At 42.2% G+C, this 15,560-nt stretch overlaps 1 protein-coding gene across 2 annotated transcripts in view; it reads right to left on the bottom strand.

Annotated features, from left to right (window-relative positions):
* The window catches only part of PRICKLE1 (prickle planar cell polarity protein 1), a 119,035-nt gene that overhangs the window by 71,254 nt on the left and 32,221 nt on the right, over positions 1–15,560 (bottom strand). The window contains exon 1 of one of the 2 annotated variants that reach the window (XM_059185615.1): positions 10,725–10,749. The exons of the other annotated variant lie outside the window; for it this stretch is intronic. The gene's annotated coding sequence lies outside the window, so the exon portion shown is untranslated. Of the gene's footprint in view, positions 1–10,724; positions 10,750–15,560 lie in introns of those variants that run through there. 2 annotated transcript variants of the gene reach the window in all.

The raw sequence follows: 15,560 nt of genomic DNA, 5'->3' as shown, positions 1-15,560 counted from the left end.
ATGCCTTTAATTTCCTTTTGTTGTCTGATTGCTGAGGCTAGGACCTCTAGTACGATGTTGAATAGCAGTGGTGATAATGGACATCCCTGCCGTGTTCCTGACCTTAGCGGAAAAGCTTTCAGTTTTTCTCCATTGAGAATGATATTTGCGGTGGGTTTTTCATAGATGGCTTTGATGATATTGAGGTATGTGCCCTCTATCCCTACACTTTGAAGAGTTTTGATCAGGAAGGGATGTTGTACTTTGTCAAATGCTTTTTCAGCATCTATTGAGAGTATCATATGGTTCTTGTTCTTACTTTTATTGATGTGTTGTATCACATTGACTGATTTGCGGATGTTGAACCAACCTTGCAGCCCTGGAATAAATCCCACTTGGTCGTGGTGAATAATCTTTTTAATGTACTGTTGAATCCGATTGGCTAGTATTTTGTTGAGTATTTTCGCATCTGTGTTCATCAAGGATATCGGTCTATAGCTCTCTTTTTTGGTGGGATCCTTGTCTGGTTTTGGGATCAAGGTGATGCTGGCCTCATAAAATGAGTTTGGAAGTTTTCCTTCCATTTCTATTTTTTGGAACAGTTTCAGGAGAATAGGAATTAGTTCTTCTTTAAATGTTTGGTAGAATTCCCCCGGGAAGCCGTCTGGCCCTGGGCTTTTGTTTGTTTGGAGATTTTTAATGACTGTTTCAATCTCCTTACTGGTTATGGGTCTGTTCAGGCTTTCTATTTCTTCATGGTTCAGTTGTGGTAGTTTATATGTTTCTAGGAATGCATCCATTTCTTCCAGATTGTCAAATTTATTGCCGTAGAGTTGCTCATAGTATGTTCTTATAATAGTTTGTATTTCCTTGGTGTTAGTTGTGATCTCTCCTCTTTCATTCATTATTTTATTTATTTGGGTCCTTTCTCTTTTCTTTTTGATAAGTCGGGCCAGGGGTTTATCAATTTTATTAATTCTTTCAAAGAACCAGCTCCTAGTTTCGTTGATTTGTTCTATTGTTTTTTTGGTTTCTATTTCATTGATTTCTGCTCTGATCTTTATGATTTCTCTTCTCCTGCTGGGCTTAGGGTTTCTTTCTTGTTCCTTCTCCAGCTCCTTTAGGTGTAGGGTTAGGTTGTGTACCTGAGACCTTTCTTGTTTCTTGAGAAAGGCTTGTACCGCTATATATTTTCCTCTCAGGACTGCCTTTGTTGTGTCCCACAGATTTTGAACCGTTGTATTTTCATTATCATTTGTTTCCATGATTTTTTTCAATTCTTCTTTAATTTCCCGGTTGACCCATTCATTCTTTAGAAGGATACTGTTTAGTCTCCATGTATTTGGGTTCTTTCCAAACTTCCTTTTGTGGTTGAGTTCTAGCTTTAGAGCATTGTGGTCTGAAAATATGCAGGGAATGATCCCAATCTTTTGATACCGGTTGAGTCCTGATTTAGGACCGAGGATGTGATCTATTCTGGAGAATGTACCATGTGCACTAGAGAAGAATGTGTATTCTGTTGCTTTGGGATGAAATATTCTGAATATATCTGTGATGTCCATCTGGTCCAGTGTGTCATTTAAGGCCTTTATTTCCTTGCTGATCTTTTGCTTGGATGACCTGTCCATTTCAGTGAGGGGAATATTAAAGTCCCCTACTATTATTGTATTGTTGTTTATGTGTTTCTTTGATTTTGTTATTAATTGGTTTATATAGTTGGCTGCTCCCACGTTGGGGGCATAGATATTTAAAATTGTTAAATCTTCTTGTTGGACAGACCCTTTGAGTATGATATAGTGTCCTTCCTCATCTCTTATTACAGTCTTTGGCTTAAAATCTAATTGATCTGATATAAGGATTGCCACTCCTGCTTTCTTCTGATGTCCATTAGCATGGTAAATTCTTTTCCACCCCCTCACTTTAAATCTGGAGGTGTCTTCGGGCTTAAAATGTGTTTCTTGGAGGCAACATATAGATGGGTTTTGTTTTTTTATCCATTCTGATACCCTGTGTCTTTTGACAGGGGCATTTAGCCCATTCACATTCAGGGTAACTATTGAGAGATATGAATTTAGTGCCATTGTATTGCCTGTAAGGTGACTGTTACTGTATATGGTCTCTGTTCCTTTCTGATCTACCACTTGTAGGCTCTCTCTTTGCTTAGAGGACCCCTTTCAATATTTCCTGTAGAGCTGGTTTGGTATTTGCAAATTCTTTCAGTTGTTGTTTGTCCTGGAAGCTTTTAATCTCTCCTTCTATTTTCAATGATAGCCTAGCTGGATATAGTATTCTTGGCTGCATGTTTTTCTCGTTTAGTGCTCTGAAAATATCATGCCAGCTCTTTCTGGCCTGCCAGGTCTCTGTGGATAAGTCAGCTGCCAATCTAATATTTTTACCATTGTATGTTACAGACTTCTTTTCCCGGGCTGCTTTCAGGATTTTCTCTTTGTCATTGAGACTTGTAAATTTTACTATTATGTGACGGGGTGTGGGCCTATTCTTATTTATTTTGAGGGGCATTCTCTGAACCTCCTGAATTTTGATGCTTGTTCCCTTTGCCATATTGGGGAAATTCTCCCCAATAATTCTCTCCAGTATACCTTCTGCTCCCCTCTCACTTTCTTCTTCTTCTGGAATCCCAATTATTCTAATGTTGTTTCGTCTTATGGTGTCACTTATTTCTCGAATTCTCCCCTCGTGGTCCAGTAGCTGTTTGTCCCTCTTTTGATCAGCTTCTTTATTCTCTGTCATTTGGTCTTCTATATCACTAATTCTTTCTTCTGCCTCATTTATCCTAGCAGTGAGAGCCTCCATTTTTGATTGCACCTCATTAATAGCTTTTTTGATTTCAACTTGGTTAGATTTTAGTTCTTTTATTTCTCCAGAAAGGGCTTTTATATCTCTCGAGAGGGTTTCTCTAATATCTTCCATGCCTTTTTCGAGCCCGGCTAGAACCTTGAGAATTGTCATTCTGAACTCTAGATCTGACATATTACCGATGTCTGTATTGATTAGGTCCCTAGCCTTCGGTACTGCCTCTTGTTCTTTTTTTTGTGGTGAATTTTTACGTCTTGTCATTTTGTCCAGATAAGAGTAAATGAAGGGGCAAGTAAAATACTAAAAGGGTGGCAACAACCCCAGGAAAATATGCTTTAGCCAAATTAGAAGAGATCCAAAATCGTGAGTGGGGAGAAAGGGGATAAAAAGAGGTTCAAAAAGGAAGAAAGAAAAAAGAAAAAAAAAAAAAAGAAAAGAATTTTTTTTTTTAAAAAAGAAAACACCTAAGAAAAATGTAAAAAAATATATATATATATTAGATAAACTAGTAAAAAATCGTTAAAAAAGAAAAAGGTAACAGTTAAAAAAAAAAAAAAGTTTTACCCGAAGGCGAGAAAAAAAAAAAAAAAAAATGAAAAAGAAAAAATTAAATTAACTGCAAGACTAAAAAAAATCACAGGAAAAAAGCCATGAGTTCCGTGCTTGGCTTTCTCCTCCTCTGGAATTCTGCTGCTCTCCTTGGTATTGAAACCGCACTCCTTGGTAGGTGAGCTTGGTCTCGGCTGGATTTCTTGTTGATCTTCTGGGGGAGGGGCCTGTTGTAGTGATTTTCAAGTGTCTTTGCCCCAGGCGGAATTACACCGCCCTTACCCGGGGCCGGGGTGAGTAATCAGCTCGGGTTTGCTTTCAGGAGCTTTTGTTCCCTGAGCGCTTTCCGTAGAGTTCCAGAGGACGGGAATACAAATGGCGGCCTCCTGGTCTCCGGCCCGGAGGAGCCGAGAGCCCAGGGCCCCACTCCTCAGTGCGCCCTCAGAGAACAGCGCCCAGTTACTCCCGTCTGCCTGACCTCCGGCCGCGCTCCGAGCTCACCGAGCCTGCGACCGGTTCAAGGTAACACGGAGCTGCGAGCTTACTGTCGGCTCTGTCTCTGTAGCCGGCTTTCCCGTTCCAATACCCGCAAGCTCTGCGACACTCAGACACCCCCGATCCTTCTGTGACCCTGCGGGACCTGAGGCCACGCTGACCCCGCGTGGGCTTCGCTCCGGTTTAGCCTCTGGAGCGATGTCCCTCCGCGGAACAGACTTTTAAAAGTCCTGATTTTGTGCGCGGTTGCTCCGCCGCTTGCCGGGAGCCGGCCCCTCCCCCCGGGGTCTATCTTCCCGTCGCTTTGGATTCACTTCTCCGCCGGTCCTACCTTTCAGAAAGTGGTTGTTTTTCTGTTTCCAGAATTGCTGTTCTTCTTCTCTTCGATCTGCCGATGGATTTTCAGGTGTTTGCAATCTTTAGATAAGCTATCTAGCTGATCTCCGGCTAGCTGAAGCAGTCTCAGCTTGCTACTTCTCCGCCATCTTGACTCCTCCCCTCGACAATGACTTTTGAAGAGTCAGAACAGTTGTCTCATAGAAGGGCCCATATTCTACATTTGGTTGTTTCCTTATACTGTCTGTTACCATATTCTGTGAGGCCTTCTATCTCCTGCTGATTACATTAGGTTAAACATTCTTGGAAAAAAGATGTCATGGGTGATGTTATATACTTCATATTCCTTCACAACAAAGGACATATCAGACTGTCCCATTACCACTGAATTTAGGAGAAATCACTTGATTAAATTGGTGAGCACCAGATGTCTCTATTCCAAGGGAATTTTTTTCCCTTTACTAATGGTTAGTAGATGTAATTTTTTGGTATTGTGTTAATATCCTATTCCTCAACAATCTTTCCTATTGTCATTGTTATTCTTTATGTCGTATTTGCAGTCTACCAACCACAATCCTTCTGCAACATTCATTATTTGGGCTGTGAATCCAGTGAGGCAAAAATCTCCCCACTTTTGTCCCCCAATGTTACGTTCATGGGCCTAACTCCAGGTAAAGTTGGAATTACTCTACTTTCCAAGTAAGATGGTAGACCCTTTGCTGGACAGGAGATTGCATCAGGATAAGGATGGGATTCAATCTCTACCCAGAACTCTAAGAACAATGCTAACCATCTGGTAAGATAAGTTATGTGTTAACTTTTTTTTGTTTAAAGTAATATATATGCAATTGTTTTTAAGACTAAAACAGCAGTAAAAGGCTTACAACAAGGGCGCCTGGGTGGCTCAGTGGGTTAAACCTCTACCTTCGGCTCAGGTCATGATTTCAGGGTCTTGAGATCGAGTCCCACATTAGGCTCTCTGCTTGGCGGGGAGCCTGCTTCCCCCCCTCTCCTCTCTCTGCCTGCCTCTCTGCCTACTTGTGATCGCTCTGTCAAACAAACAAATAAAATCTTTAAAAAAAAAAAAGGCTTACAACACAAACAGTAGTAGTCTGGTTACCAGAATTAACACTTTTTCTTTTAAGTATTTTATTTTATTTATTTGAGAGAGAGAGAGAGAGTGCAAGAGTGAGAGAGAGAACATGGAGGGAAGGAGGTGGGGGGGGTGGAGAGGGAAAAGCAAGCTCCCCGCTGAGCAGGGAGCCCTCCACAAGGGGCTTGATCCCAGGACCCGGAGATCATGACCTGAGCTGAAGGCAGAAACTTAACCAGCTGAGCCCCCCAGGTGCCCCTGGAGTCAATCACTTTTAACCCTTATAGTTATTCCTTCTGATATTGACCTCCATATGTCTAGATAATTTAAAATTTCTAGTCATTATTTTGACTTCCCGTTACAATAGATGAGGATGTGCTGTATTTCCTGTGTCTTGCTTTGGAGGAGAAATAGGTATAAATTCCCAGGGCTAACACACTGAATTCTGACAGCAACTAGCACAATTAGGAGGTTTTAAAGATATTCGTTGATTGTCACTGAATGAAGGACATGGAGACCCAAACGCACAAAGCCAGGATTCATTCTGCAGTTTCTCATAGCAAGTATGCCCTGAGCAGAAGGCTGAAGAAATACATAATCTCTGAAAGTCACATAGATTAAATTGGCTAGTTGTATCTTGTTTTGCTATGTTCTTGGAAAACATTAAAATTCAACATATTAAAATATTTTTAAAGGACCATCATGAAACTAATTTCAATGACTCTGTAAAGCATTTCTATAGCCAAAAACTATTTTTCAAGTAAATTCTTTTTCTTTTTTTTTTTTTTTAAGATTTTATTTATTTATTTGACAGACAGAGCACAAATAGGCAGAGAGGCAGGCAGAGAGAGAGAGGGAGGCAGGCTCCCTGCTGAGCTGAGAGCCTGATTCAGAGCTCGATCCCAGGACCCCGGGACCATGACCTGAGCCAAAGACAGAGGCTTTAACCCACTGAGCCACACAGGCGCCCCTCAAGTAAATTCTTTTTTTTTTTTTTTTTAAAGATTTATTTATTTATTTATTTGATAGACAGAGAGAGATCACAAGTAGGCAGAGAAGCAGGCAGAGAGAGAGGGAGAAGCAGGCTCCCCGCTGAGCAGAGAGCCCGATGTGGGGCTCGATTCCAGGACCCTGAGATCATGCCCCGAGCCGAAGGCAGAGGCTTAAACCACTGAGCCACCCAGGCGCCCCAAGTAAATTCTTATTCAGCAGTAGAGAAAAGAGAAATTTAGGTTTAAGAAAGTAATCTTTTCTAAACATTAAGGAGTAAACAGGTTAAAAATATATGGGAGATCTTCCTTGGAGTCCTACAGGCTCAGAACTCAGCCTTTTCCCTTGTAGAACTTCAAAGTTTGATGTCAAGACAAAAAAAAAAGGACGTATAAAATTATGAAAACTCTGAAAAGACTCCCACCTCATTAATATGTCTCAAAATACATTGCTTAAGGGTAAGGTTAATTAAATCACAGTATACATAAATTTGAAATGGACTGGTAATCAATCACAGACAAAACTATGTTACACAGAGGCAAAATGGGAGTAGTGGACACTAATACAAGTTAAATAAAAACAGATTCATACCATGGAAGGAACTTTTCACCTGACTTGCTGCAGACCCTGTACTAGCCAGCTTTCGGGAATATTTGAGAAAAATATTCTTCTTCACTTGGAACCCTTTCAAGCAGTGAATCTTCCACTTAGTACTCTAGAATTTCTGAAGCCAACTGCAGTGAGCATTGAGTTTTCTAGCAAGGCAATAAAACTCTTAAATTTACTGGCTAAATGATGTTGCTTGATAAATAGTCTACGAACTCTATTTCTTTGTTTGGTTGCTTAGTCTTCAGGCCCCTCACTTTCATTGCATTTCAACACTTTTGCAAGAAGGGAAAAGAAAGGAATTCAAATGAGCCATTTTGATTATAGTAGCCTGACAAAATAAAACCTACATGTTTGACTTTGTTCCTTATAATCAGCTGCAGGTTCCAAGGATTCATGCAGTCTCACTAACAAAAGCAATCTAGAGCAGGTTACTTTCCGTAGCTGGAATAATTTCATTCCCTGTCATGGTATTTCCCGGATCTATCTAGCTTTTATTACAGAGAATCTTAGAATGGGAAGGTTCTTAGGAGCTACCTCAAACCTGCACCAGAGGCATTTTCCTAGCAAGTGCTAGTAAGAGGAAATGGTATACAGTTGACAGAGCAAGGGCTTGGTAGCCAGACAGATGTAATCATCTGTACATAAGCTAGCAATAGGTTTCCAGAGGGTTCCTGGGCAGATTATGGAATGCAATGGACACACAAGAGCCTGAGCACTCTTCAGTGGATACAACCCCAGGCTTTGAAGTTGGAGTGGACCCCCAGCTGGACACACGTCCCTGTTTTGCCTCTTCATAGCTGTGTGTTTGTGGGCAGCTTCCTTACCTTCTCTGAGGCCCATGTTCCCCAACTGTAAAATGGAGGAAAAAAAATGCACCCAACTCATCATGTTATTTTTAAAGACTTGTTTGTCTTTAATAAAATAACATGTATGTTATTTTAAAGCTAACATACGGGATGCTCGAGTAACATTAGCTGTTATGATTAGGCCAATTCAGATGAAAAGCTGGACATTGGATAAACCTACTTCCATGGTTCTCCGATTAGTAACACTAGGTGTCTACTAAAGGCAGCTATGTTTATAACTGAACATTTCAATTTGTAAGAGAGGAAAATCAATGTTAAACACTCGCAGTCTATGTAGTAGAAAAAAATGTATCCTATATCTTTAAGACCCCCTCATATCTTCACACAGAAATATTTATTACGTGCTTCTTAAGCACATTATCATACCATAAAAGACAGAGTAGGGGAAGCAAAGAGGATAGTATCGGCTAATCCATAAGGAGAGTTCAATCCAGAAAAAGTGTAAGGTGTCCGCACGCACCAGAACGACTTCCTGCGTAAGCCGTATAAGCTAAGTGGCAAATAAGGGGTGTAAAAGATTGACTTCCACGGAGCCAGCACACCCGCTTTCCGGGCCGGTGGCCCAAAAGCAACGGGGTGGGCAGGGTAGAGAGGCGGTATTTGCAGAGGAGGTGAGGGAGGCCCAGGTCGTTATTTCAGACAGAACGTGTTGTCCTGTCCCAGCGCCAGCTCCGGTGTAAACTAATGATAAGGCTGCACACCTGCATCTCAGACGGTTCTGAGATCTGGTGTGTAAGACGGGAGAGAGGGACGCCTGGCTGACGTAGTCGGTTGGGTATCTCTGCCTTCGGCTCAGGTCATGATCCCAGGGTTCTGGGATGGAGTCCTGCGTTGAGCTCCTTGTTCAGCAGGGAGCCTGCTTTCCCCTCTGCCTCCCACTCCCCCTGCTCCGTGCTCTCTCTCTCTCTGACAAACAAATAAAAAATCTTAAATAAACAAAGAAAGAAGAAGGGAGAGAGCTTGAGCTCTCTAGATAAGGGCTGCCTCCCCCCAATAGGAAGCTTGGTTAGAAATTCGAGGAGTGCCATCAATGAAGGGCTTGGGCTCACCCCAGCGGCCCCGACTTCTGGGCGTTCCCAGGCACGTGGGGCAGCACCAAGGGTACTACTGAAGTTCGGTGGGGGTAAGAGCATACGCCACACACACTATTGCAGAATCCACACAGAAGGGGTTTGTGTGAGTACAGAACCGTTAAAAAGCCCAGAGGTAAAATATCCGTGGCTGGTAAGCCTCCATGAGCCAGGCTTAGAGCTCTCAGGTCAGGGCCTACCATGGTTCAAAGCCACAGGTCTCCTTTATGCTCTGGGACCATGTGTACCCCCCTCACCCTCCACCCCTCCCCCTGCAAAATGACCGTCCACTCTCAGTGACTCAAAGGCACCCTCTGCTTTCTCCTCCCGCAGTCCCTTTCTCACAGAGGGCGCATGCCTCCTCCAACAGCTATCCAAACCAGAAACCTAAAAAAGTCACCACAGACTCCTTGCTTTCTCTTCCCTCAGTTTAGCAACAAACTACTTACTCATCTCCCCAGTCTTGTCCCACCTTCTCTAATCTACCTTTTCTCTGGATGCTGCCTCAAAGAGTATTACCTCTAGGATTAAAATCTTAACTCCTCTTAGCAAGACAGAAAGGGCGTCATTAGCCGACCTTAGCCAACCAGTCTGACCTGAGCTTCCAACACTCTGCCCTTAAAATTTGCATTCTGGCATCATCTAATTACCTGAGAGGTCCCTGTGCCTACCCTACCTTGGGGCACCTCTGACACACTCTTCCCTCACCACCGTGCCTACAACCTGGAAGCTTCTAGTCATCCTTGTAATCTCAGCTGTAGTGCTATTTCAGTCCTGATTCTTCCTTGACACCCGCCCAGGTCCTGGGTCTGCATAGCTCACAGAACTGCCTTGGTTTACCCGCTTCTTGAGCCCTTGGAATCAGGAACACGATCCTTTCTCCTTCTAGCTCTAGGCCCCCGTACACGGTAACCCACCCAAGCCAGAATTTGGTGAGCAAATTACTCAACTTTAAAATGAAGAGAGGAATCAATAGTATTGTTAAAATCAACAAGTCTGAAGAATTCCCCTGCAAACATTAGTTTTTTTAATGGGGCGGACTTGCACGGAGTTATTCTCCACCAGGCTATCTTCTCTTTGAAACTGCCAGTGAAATGATCTCACACGTGTTGTCCAATAGGGCAAAGCATCAACGTAGCATTTGATTAAAAGAAATAACCTCTGTGGCACTGCCTGCATTTTCAGAGTTTTTTTTTTTTTTTAACTCTTCTCAGCTGGCATTCAAATTTATCTACATTTTCAACCCCTTCTCCACTAACAAAACAATGAAAACAGAGACCAAAAACACTACAGAAATTTAGAACCAGCCAGGCAACAGGGATTTAGCTCTAATTCAGCTTTGAGGATGTTCAAAATGACTTTCAAAGCCCTTATTTAAAATGGGAGATATTATGAAATTGTCAGAAAAGCTCCTCGCCTCTGCATCCCTTGAAAAAAAGGATGGCCCACAGAGTCATGCCTGAAGTCGTAGGACTGAACTCCAGAATCTTCAAGTTTTGAGTATTTGGTAAATTGCAATCATTTACTTTCCTTGGGAATTAATAGAAACCATCTGCTTAATGATAAAGCTGAGCTCTGCAATTATTTGAGGAAAAATGTGCCACAGTCAGCATAAAAAGAGGCTTATTGAGGAAGCCTGCTAGACATATGTATTTTTTTTTTATAATTAAAGCCAATCGCATTCATTAATTTAAAAACGCTGTTGTGATCAGCTGCCCCAATTTCTTATTTATCAGCACCACCCTTGTTAATATGCACCTATGCAACCTTCAATTTTCAACTTCCAGAGGCTAAATAACTATAATCGTATAGACGGTGGTGATCACACATCAGAACGTTGAGGCGATCATGAGAAAAATATAAAGATGGGGGAAATAAACGTCTACCATAAACCACATATCCGCCTTCTGGGTCTCCTACCTGCATGTCTCCGGGTTATTTTCCTTTCCCAGCAAACAGGAAGACGGCTGTGGGTGCTCCAAACAGAATTCCTTTGAACCGGCCATCGCTCAGTTCGGGTAATTCTAACGACAGCTCTGCTAGCAGCTGGGAAGAGCCCCAGATACACAGGCAGCTTTTGTTACACAGCAGCCTACCAAACGGAAGGGGGAACCAACGTCGCCCCTCAGTGGCTGTAAATATTGATCCACCTGTGAGGAATAAGGGCGCCACCTCTGTCTGGTGGCAAATAAATAAAGATGGAGGAGGGCAGAGCGAAGAGAAACACATGCATTAGGGCCAACAGCTCCTGTCCCTTTTTTCTCTCCGTGTGTGGCCCAAGGGGGGAGGAGATGTTTATTTGGACATCCTCCCTTCGGAAAAGAGGCCAGTCGACTGTCTGCGTTGGGACGGGTCCAGTGCTAGGGCTCAGAGAATTTCACAGGCAGAGACCATGCGGTTTTTAGCCAATGCAACGCAAGATTTTGAATTTTTTAAAACCAGTTGGTAAGAAGTAGCCGATCCACGCCACCCCAGCCCACTGAAAACTCCCCACTCGGGTTCCGTAACGTTTAACTGGTTCTTACAAGGGTCCTTAACCTACAGAATGGCATGTGGGTGAGAAAGAGTTGTTTTGTGAAGGATGAGAGATACCAATTTTAGTATATGTGCTGCCGAAGCGAGCACAGGATGAGAGATACCAGCTGAGATCTCCCTTACCCCCACAAATGTGAGTTACAGTATGGCCAACCCCGTTGTAGGGACTAGCGGGAAAGTCACAGAAATCACGAAGATTCCCGAGGGACCACCAGCAACAGAGGCATCAGTCCCGGGAAGGAGGCATCCTTTCTCCTCTCTGGAAAAGGAGTGGAGGATATTAGAAGAGCAGTGGCCAGCAGTGGCAGCCACAGTTCTCTAACAGGAACGTCTGTAAACACCCCATTGTAAAGCCGAGGAAACACAACAATTTTATGGCAAACAGGGAAGTGGTGTCAGAAGATGAGTGCTTGTCGGCCTCCCCCAATTTCTTTCTTCTTTCTTTCCCCAAACAAATCCATTGTAATACATTATTGCAAGGTATCTGTGCTCTAGAACCATGGGGATCTGAGTACCTCCCCAGCTCTGTCATCACGGGCCAGTTAGTTAAACCTCTTTCAGCCCCAATAAAATACAGGCAGTAGCAGGCAATCCGGACATGACGGAGCAAAATGTGCCACAGCTCAGCTTTTAAGGGAGTGGGTTGGACAGCTGGACCACCTGGGTTCAAGCCTGGTTCTCCCACTTCCCATGAGTGACCAGCAGGCAAGTCACGGAATGTCTGCCTCAGTTCCCTCCTTCGAAAATGGGGGTCATAAAAATCCCCATTGAATTGTGGTAAGCATTAAGTAAGCTGATGCTATAAAGGGTCTTAGAACTGAACTCATTTTGCTTATTATTGTGAACATTAAAAGAGAATGCACATAAGCCCTTGCATGTAGTAAGTGCTCATTTACACAGTACCTATCATTCTTACTGTAAAGAAATTAGAAAACAGAAATGAGCAAAAAGGTAAAATAACTGATCATCTCTAAGTGGAAATGCTCAGAATTAAGTGGAACACTCTAAAAAATGACCAAAACTGTGCTTCGAGAAGATGCTATTTCCAAGAAAACGGTGGAAATGTGTATTTCCCTAATTATCTTTTACAAAGGAATCCGGAAGAGGACGCTGATGTGTTCCAACGGTGAGAGGTGACCTCTCTGTGACCCTCCAGACTCCTTAGCTATAAGCAAGTTATCCCAGGGAGGAAGCAGCAGGCTGTACAACAGTGCAAGCATCACATGAGGCGAGCCAAATTCCTATTAAAAGAAGAGAATTCCGGGTTGCCTGGGTGGCTCAGTCAGTTAGGAGCCCAACTCTTGGTTGTGGCCCAGGTCTCAGAGTCATGACATCAAGCGCTGGCAGTAGACTCTGTGCTCAGTGAGGTATCTGCTTCTTTGCCTCCCTCTCCTTCTCCCTCTGTGCCCCCCCATGAACACTCTCTAAAATAAATAAGTAAATCTTTTAAAAAAAGAAAATTTCAAGTTTATACAAGATGTTTAGCCAAACCCAAGAGAATAAAAGGAATCAATTATTGATGCCACAAATCCAAGTTCATAGTGGAGGTTTTAAAACATAGACTTTCCTCTAAAACCTAGGTTCGAGTTCCCTTCAGCACTCTTTCCCTAAGGTACTTGGCAATAATGGGAATTAATATGAAAATTCCAGGGTGCCTGGGCAGCTCAGTGGGTTAAAGCCTCTGCCTTCTGCTCAGGTCATGATCTCAGGGTCCTGGGATCGAGCCCCACGGTGGGCTCTCTGCTCAGTGAGGAGCCTGCTTCCCTCTCTATCTCTGCCTGCCTCTGTGATCTCTGTCAAATAAATAAATAAATAAAATCTTAAAAAAACAAACAAACCATGAAAATCCCTCTAGTTTGAAGAAAACATAATAGACCTAGAAATTTTATTTTATTTTTTTTTAACTAACTCAGAGTACCTTACTAGGTAGGCAATTCAGACACTTAGATGGGATGGTCAGTTTAAAAGTACCACTTTTGGTGAGTGGCTTAGAAAAAAAATCTCCAAACTCTTGCAGAATATACAAATTCCAGGTGAATGTAGAGGAAAATAGAATAAACTTAAGCCCAAATACATCCCCCCCCCCCAGATTTAAACAGTATTATTGTGTTTAAAGATGTGGAAAGCAAAAATCCGTATGTGGGAGTATAAAATCAGTTTAGCAACATTTCTTTTATTTCTTGTTTTATTCCTACCTCTAAAATTTAATATCTTTCACAAGATATACCTAACTTGAATTTATATAACTAATTTAAACAAGGAAACCCAAAAATAATGATTTCCAATGCTTTGTCAAGTTTCAAATGACAAAAGAGCTCAGGGTTGAAATTTTTCTCATTATGGTTTTTTATGGTTTAACATTTAATTGTGAAATTAAATGTTTGTGTAACAAATGAATATTTGTAAGTTTGTGTAACAAGTGAGTATTTCTAAGTTATGTGTAATTCATTTGTGTTCATTGTAATTCATTTGTTCATTGTAATTCAATTTCAAAATTCATTTCTGTAACAAATGAATATTTGTAAGTTATAATGCATTCCAAATATTTTAACAATAGGAAATGAACTTTATTTACTAAAGAATAGCTTTGTAAAATTGTCTCTCTAGAATCCTTCTAGGATGATTTACTATTATTCTATTTATTATTTCTATATAGCATCTTCTTCAAATTCTACTTGGTTACTCATAATTAGCAATAACCTTACCCCTAGTACCAATGCATATAAGCCTTCCATTATTCTACAGAGCCCAGGGAGTAAAAAGAACGATACCTTTCAGTATTTAATCTCCAAATTTGAGTTTCTTTTCAAATAACCTGAAGGTAAGTCTGAGATATTATGTATCTCTTAATTCCACTTTAAAGGTAAGCAAACATTTACCACCCCACTCAGTTCCTGAATGCAATCAATATTCTTTTCTGGGATTCAGATATAAAGCCTTATTGATTATGTTCAAATGGTAATTTACAAGGGTGCCCTAGACAATTGCTTCTTGAGGTCCTTAAATGCAGTTCTCTAGCCTTGGCACAGACAAAAAGCCAATGACTTCATCTCCACCCTCCCCCAGCTTCAAAGGTTTCATTGGCTTCCCCGACCAGAGGAAGAAGCCCCCAGATGGGAAAGGACAGCATCCTCCTTTCTGTCCGGTTGCATCCCCATCCCCCCACATGCCTGTCTTTGCTCTTCCTGACGGCCATCCCCACCACAGCCACAACAACAGTGATAACGAAGATCTGTACAGGGCCTGCGCACAATCTAGAAAGCAATTCGTTTAATCCTTATAACCACCCTTGCAGGGAAAGACTATTGTTGCCCCCACTTCACGGAAGAGGGTAAGTGAGCTGCTTGAGATCATCCAGCCAGCAAGTGTGGCAGCCAGGGTTCAGACCCGCAGTCCGGGTCCAGGTCTGCGCGCTCACATCCTGACCCTTATTCAGACAGGGTCTGGCACGAAGCAGGGCCTCAATCCATCTTTACTAAACGACGGAACAAGTGACTTCTATAATTAGCCGAGAAGTCTCTACAGTTAAACCTGGCTTCTTAATTTTCTACTGTACATGACTGCAGTCTGGGCTTCAAAGAAGGATTCAGATGTTTAACAAATATTTCTAAGCATCTGCAATGTGCCAGGTCCTCAGTCTAGAAGGAAATACTGTCCTGCCTTCCCAGAGCTTATACTCGGTGTAGGACGCACTCCAAAACAGGCTGTTAAATTCCAGGCCCAGGGACCAGAAAACTTGTCCTAGCTGCACCAGGTTAAGTCTTTAAGACAATGGTTGGATGCTTTTTAAATAAAATGTTTATTCCAAATATATGCATTCTACCTTAACCTTTAGTGGACCAGCCTGGGAACAGTGCTCAGAATGAGGAACAACCCAATAAGCTGATGGTTAAAGGAAGAGACAAATGAAGGAAGCAAGTGAACTGAAATTGGTCACATTGTTTGGGAAAATGCATTTCAAATTCTAAATAACTTGCAAATTCAAGTAGCACAGATCTCTGTTGCTTGGAGCAGGGGATGAGCTCTAGTTTGTGACTATCCCTCCCTCCCAGATGCTTCCCTCAAAACTGGGGGGGGGGCGGCAAATCAATAATCGAAATAATAAATACAACTCCAGATTTTACAGCACCTGTTCACACAGTCTCCTCTTCCTTTCTGCAAATGCTCTATTTTTAAAAATGCCCATATTTGTTTAAAAGTTGCTTTAGGCATTGGAAGGAC

This window comes from Mustela lutreola, chromosome 8 (assembly GCF_030435805.1).
Source record: "Mustela lutreola isolate mMusLut2 chromosome 8, mMusLut2.pri, whole genome shotgun sequence".
Classification (NCBI taxonomy): Eukaryota; Metazoa; Chordata; class Mammalia; order Carnivora; family Mustelidae; genus Mustela; species Mustela lutreola.
The sequence above is the reverse complement of the archived record's forward strand: the minus strand, read 5'-3'. Positions and strand labels throughout refer to the sequence as shown.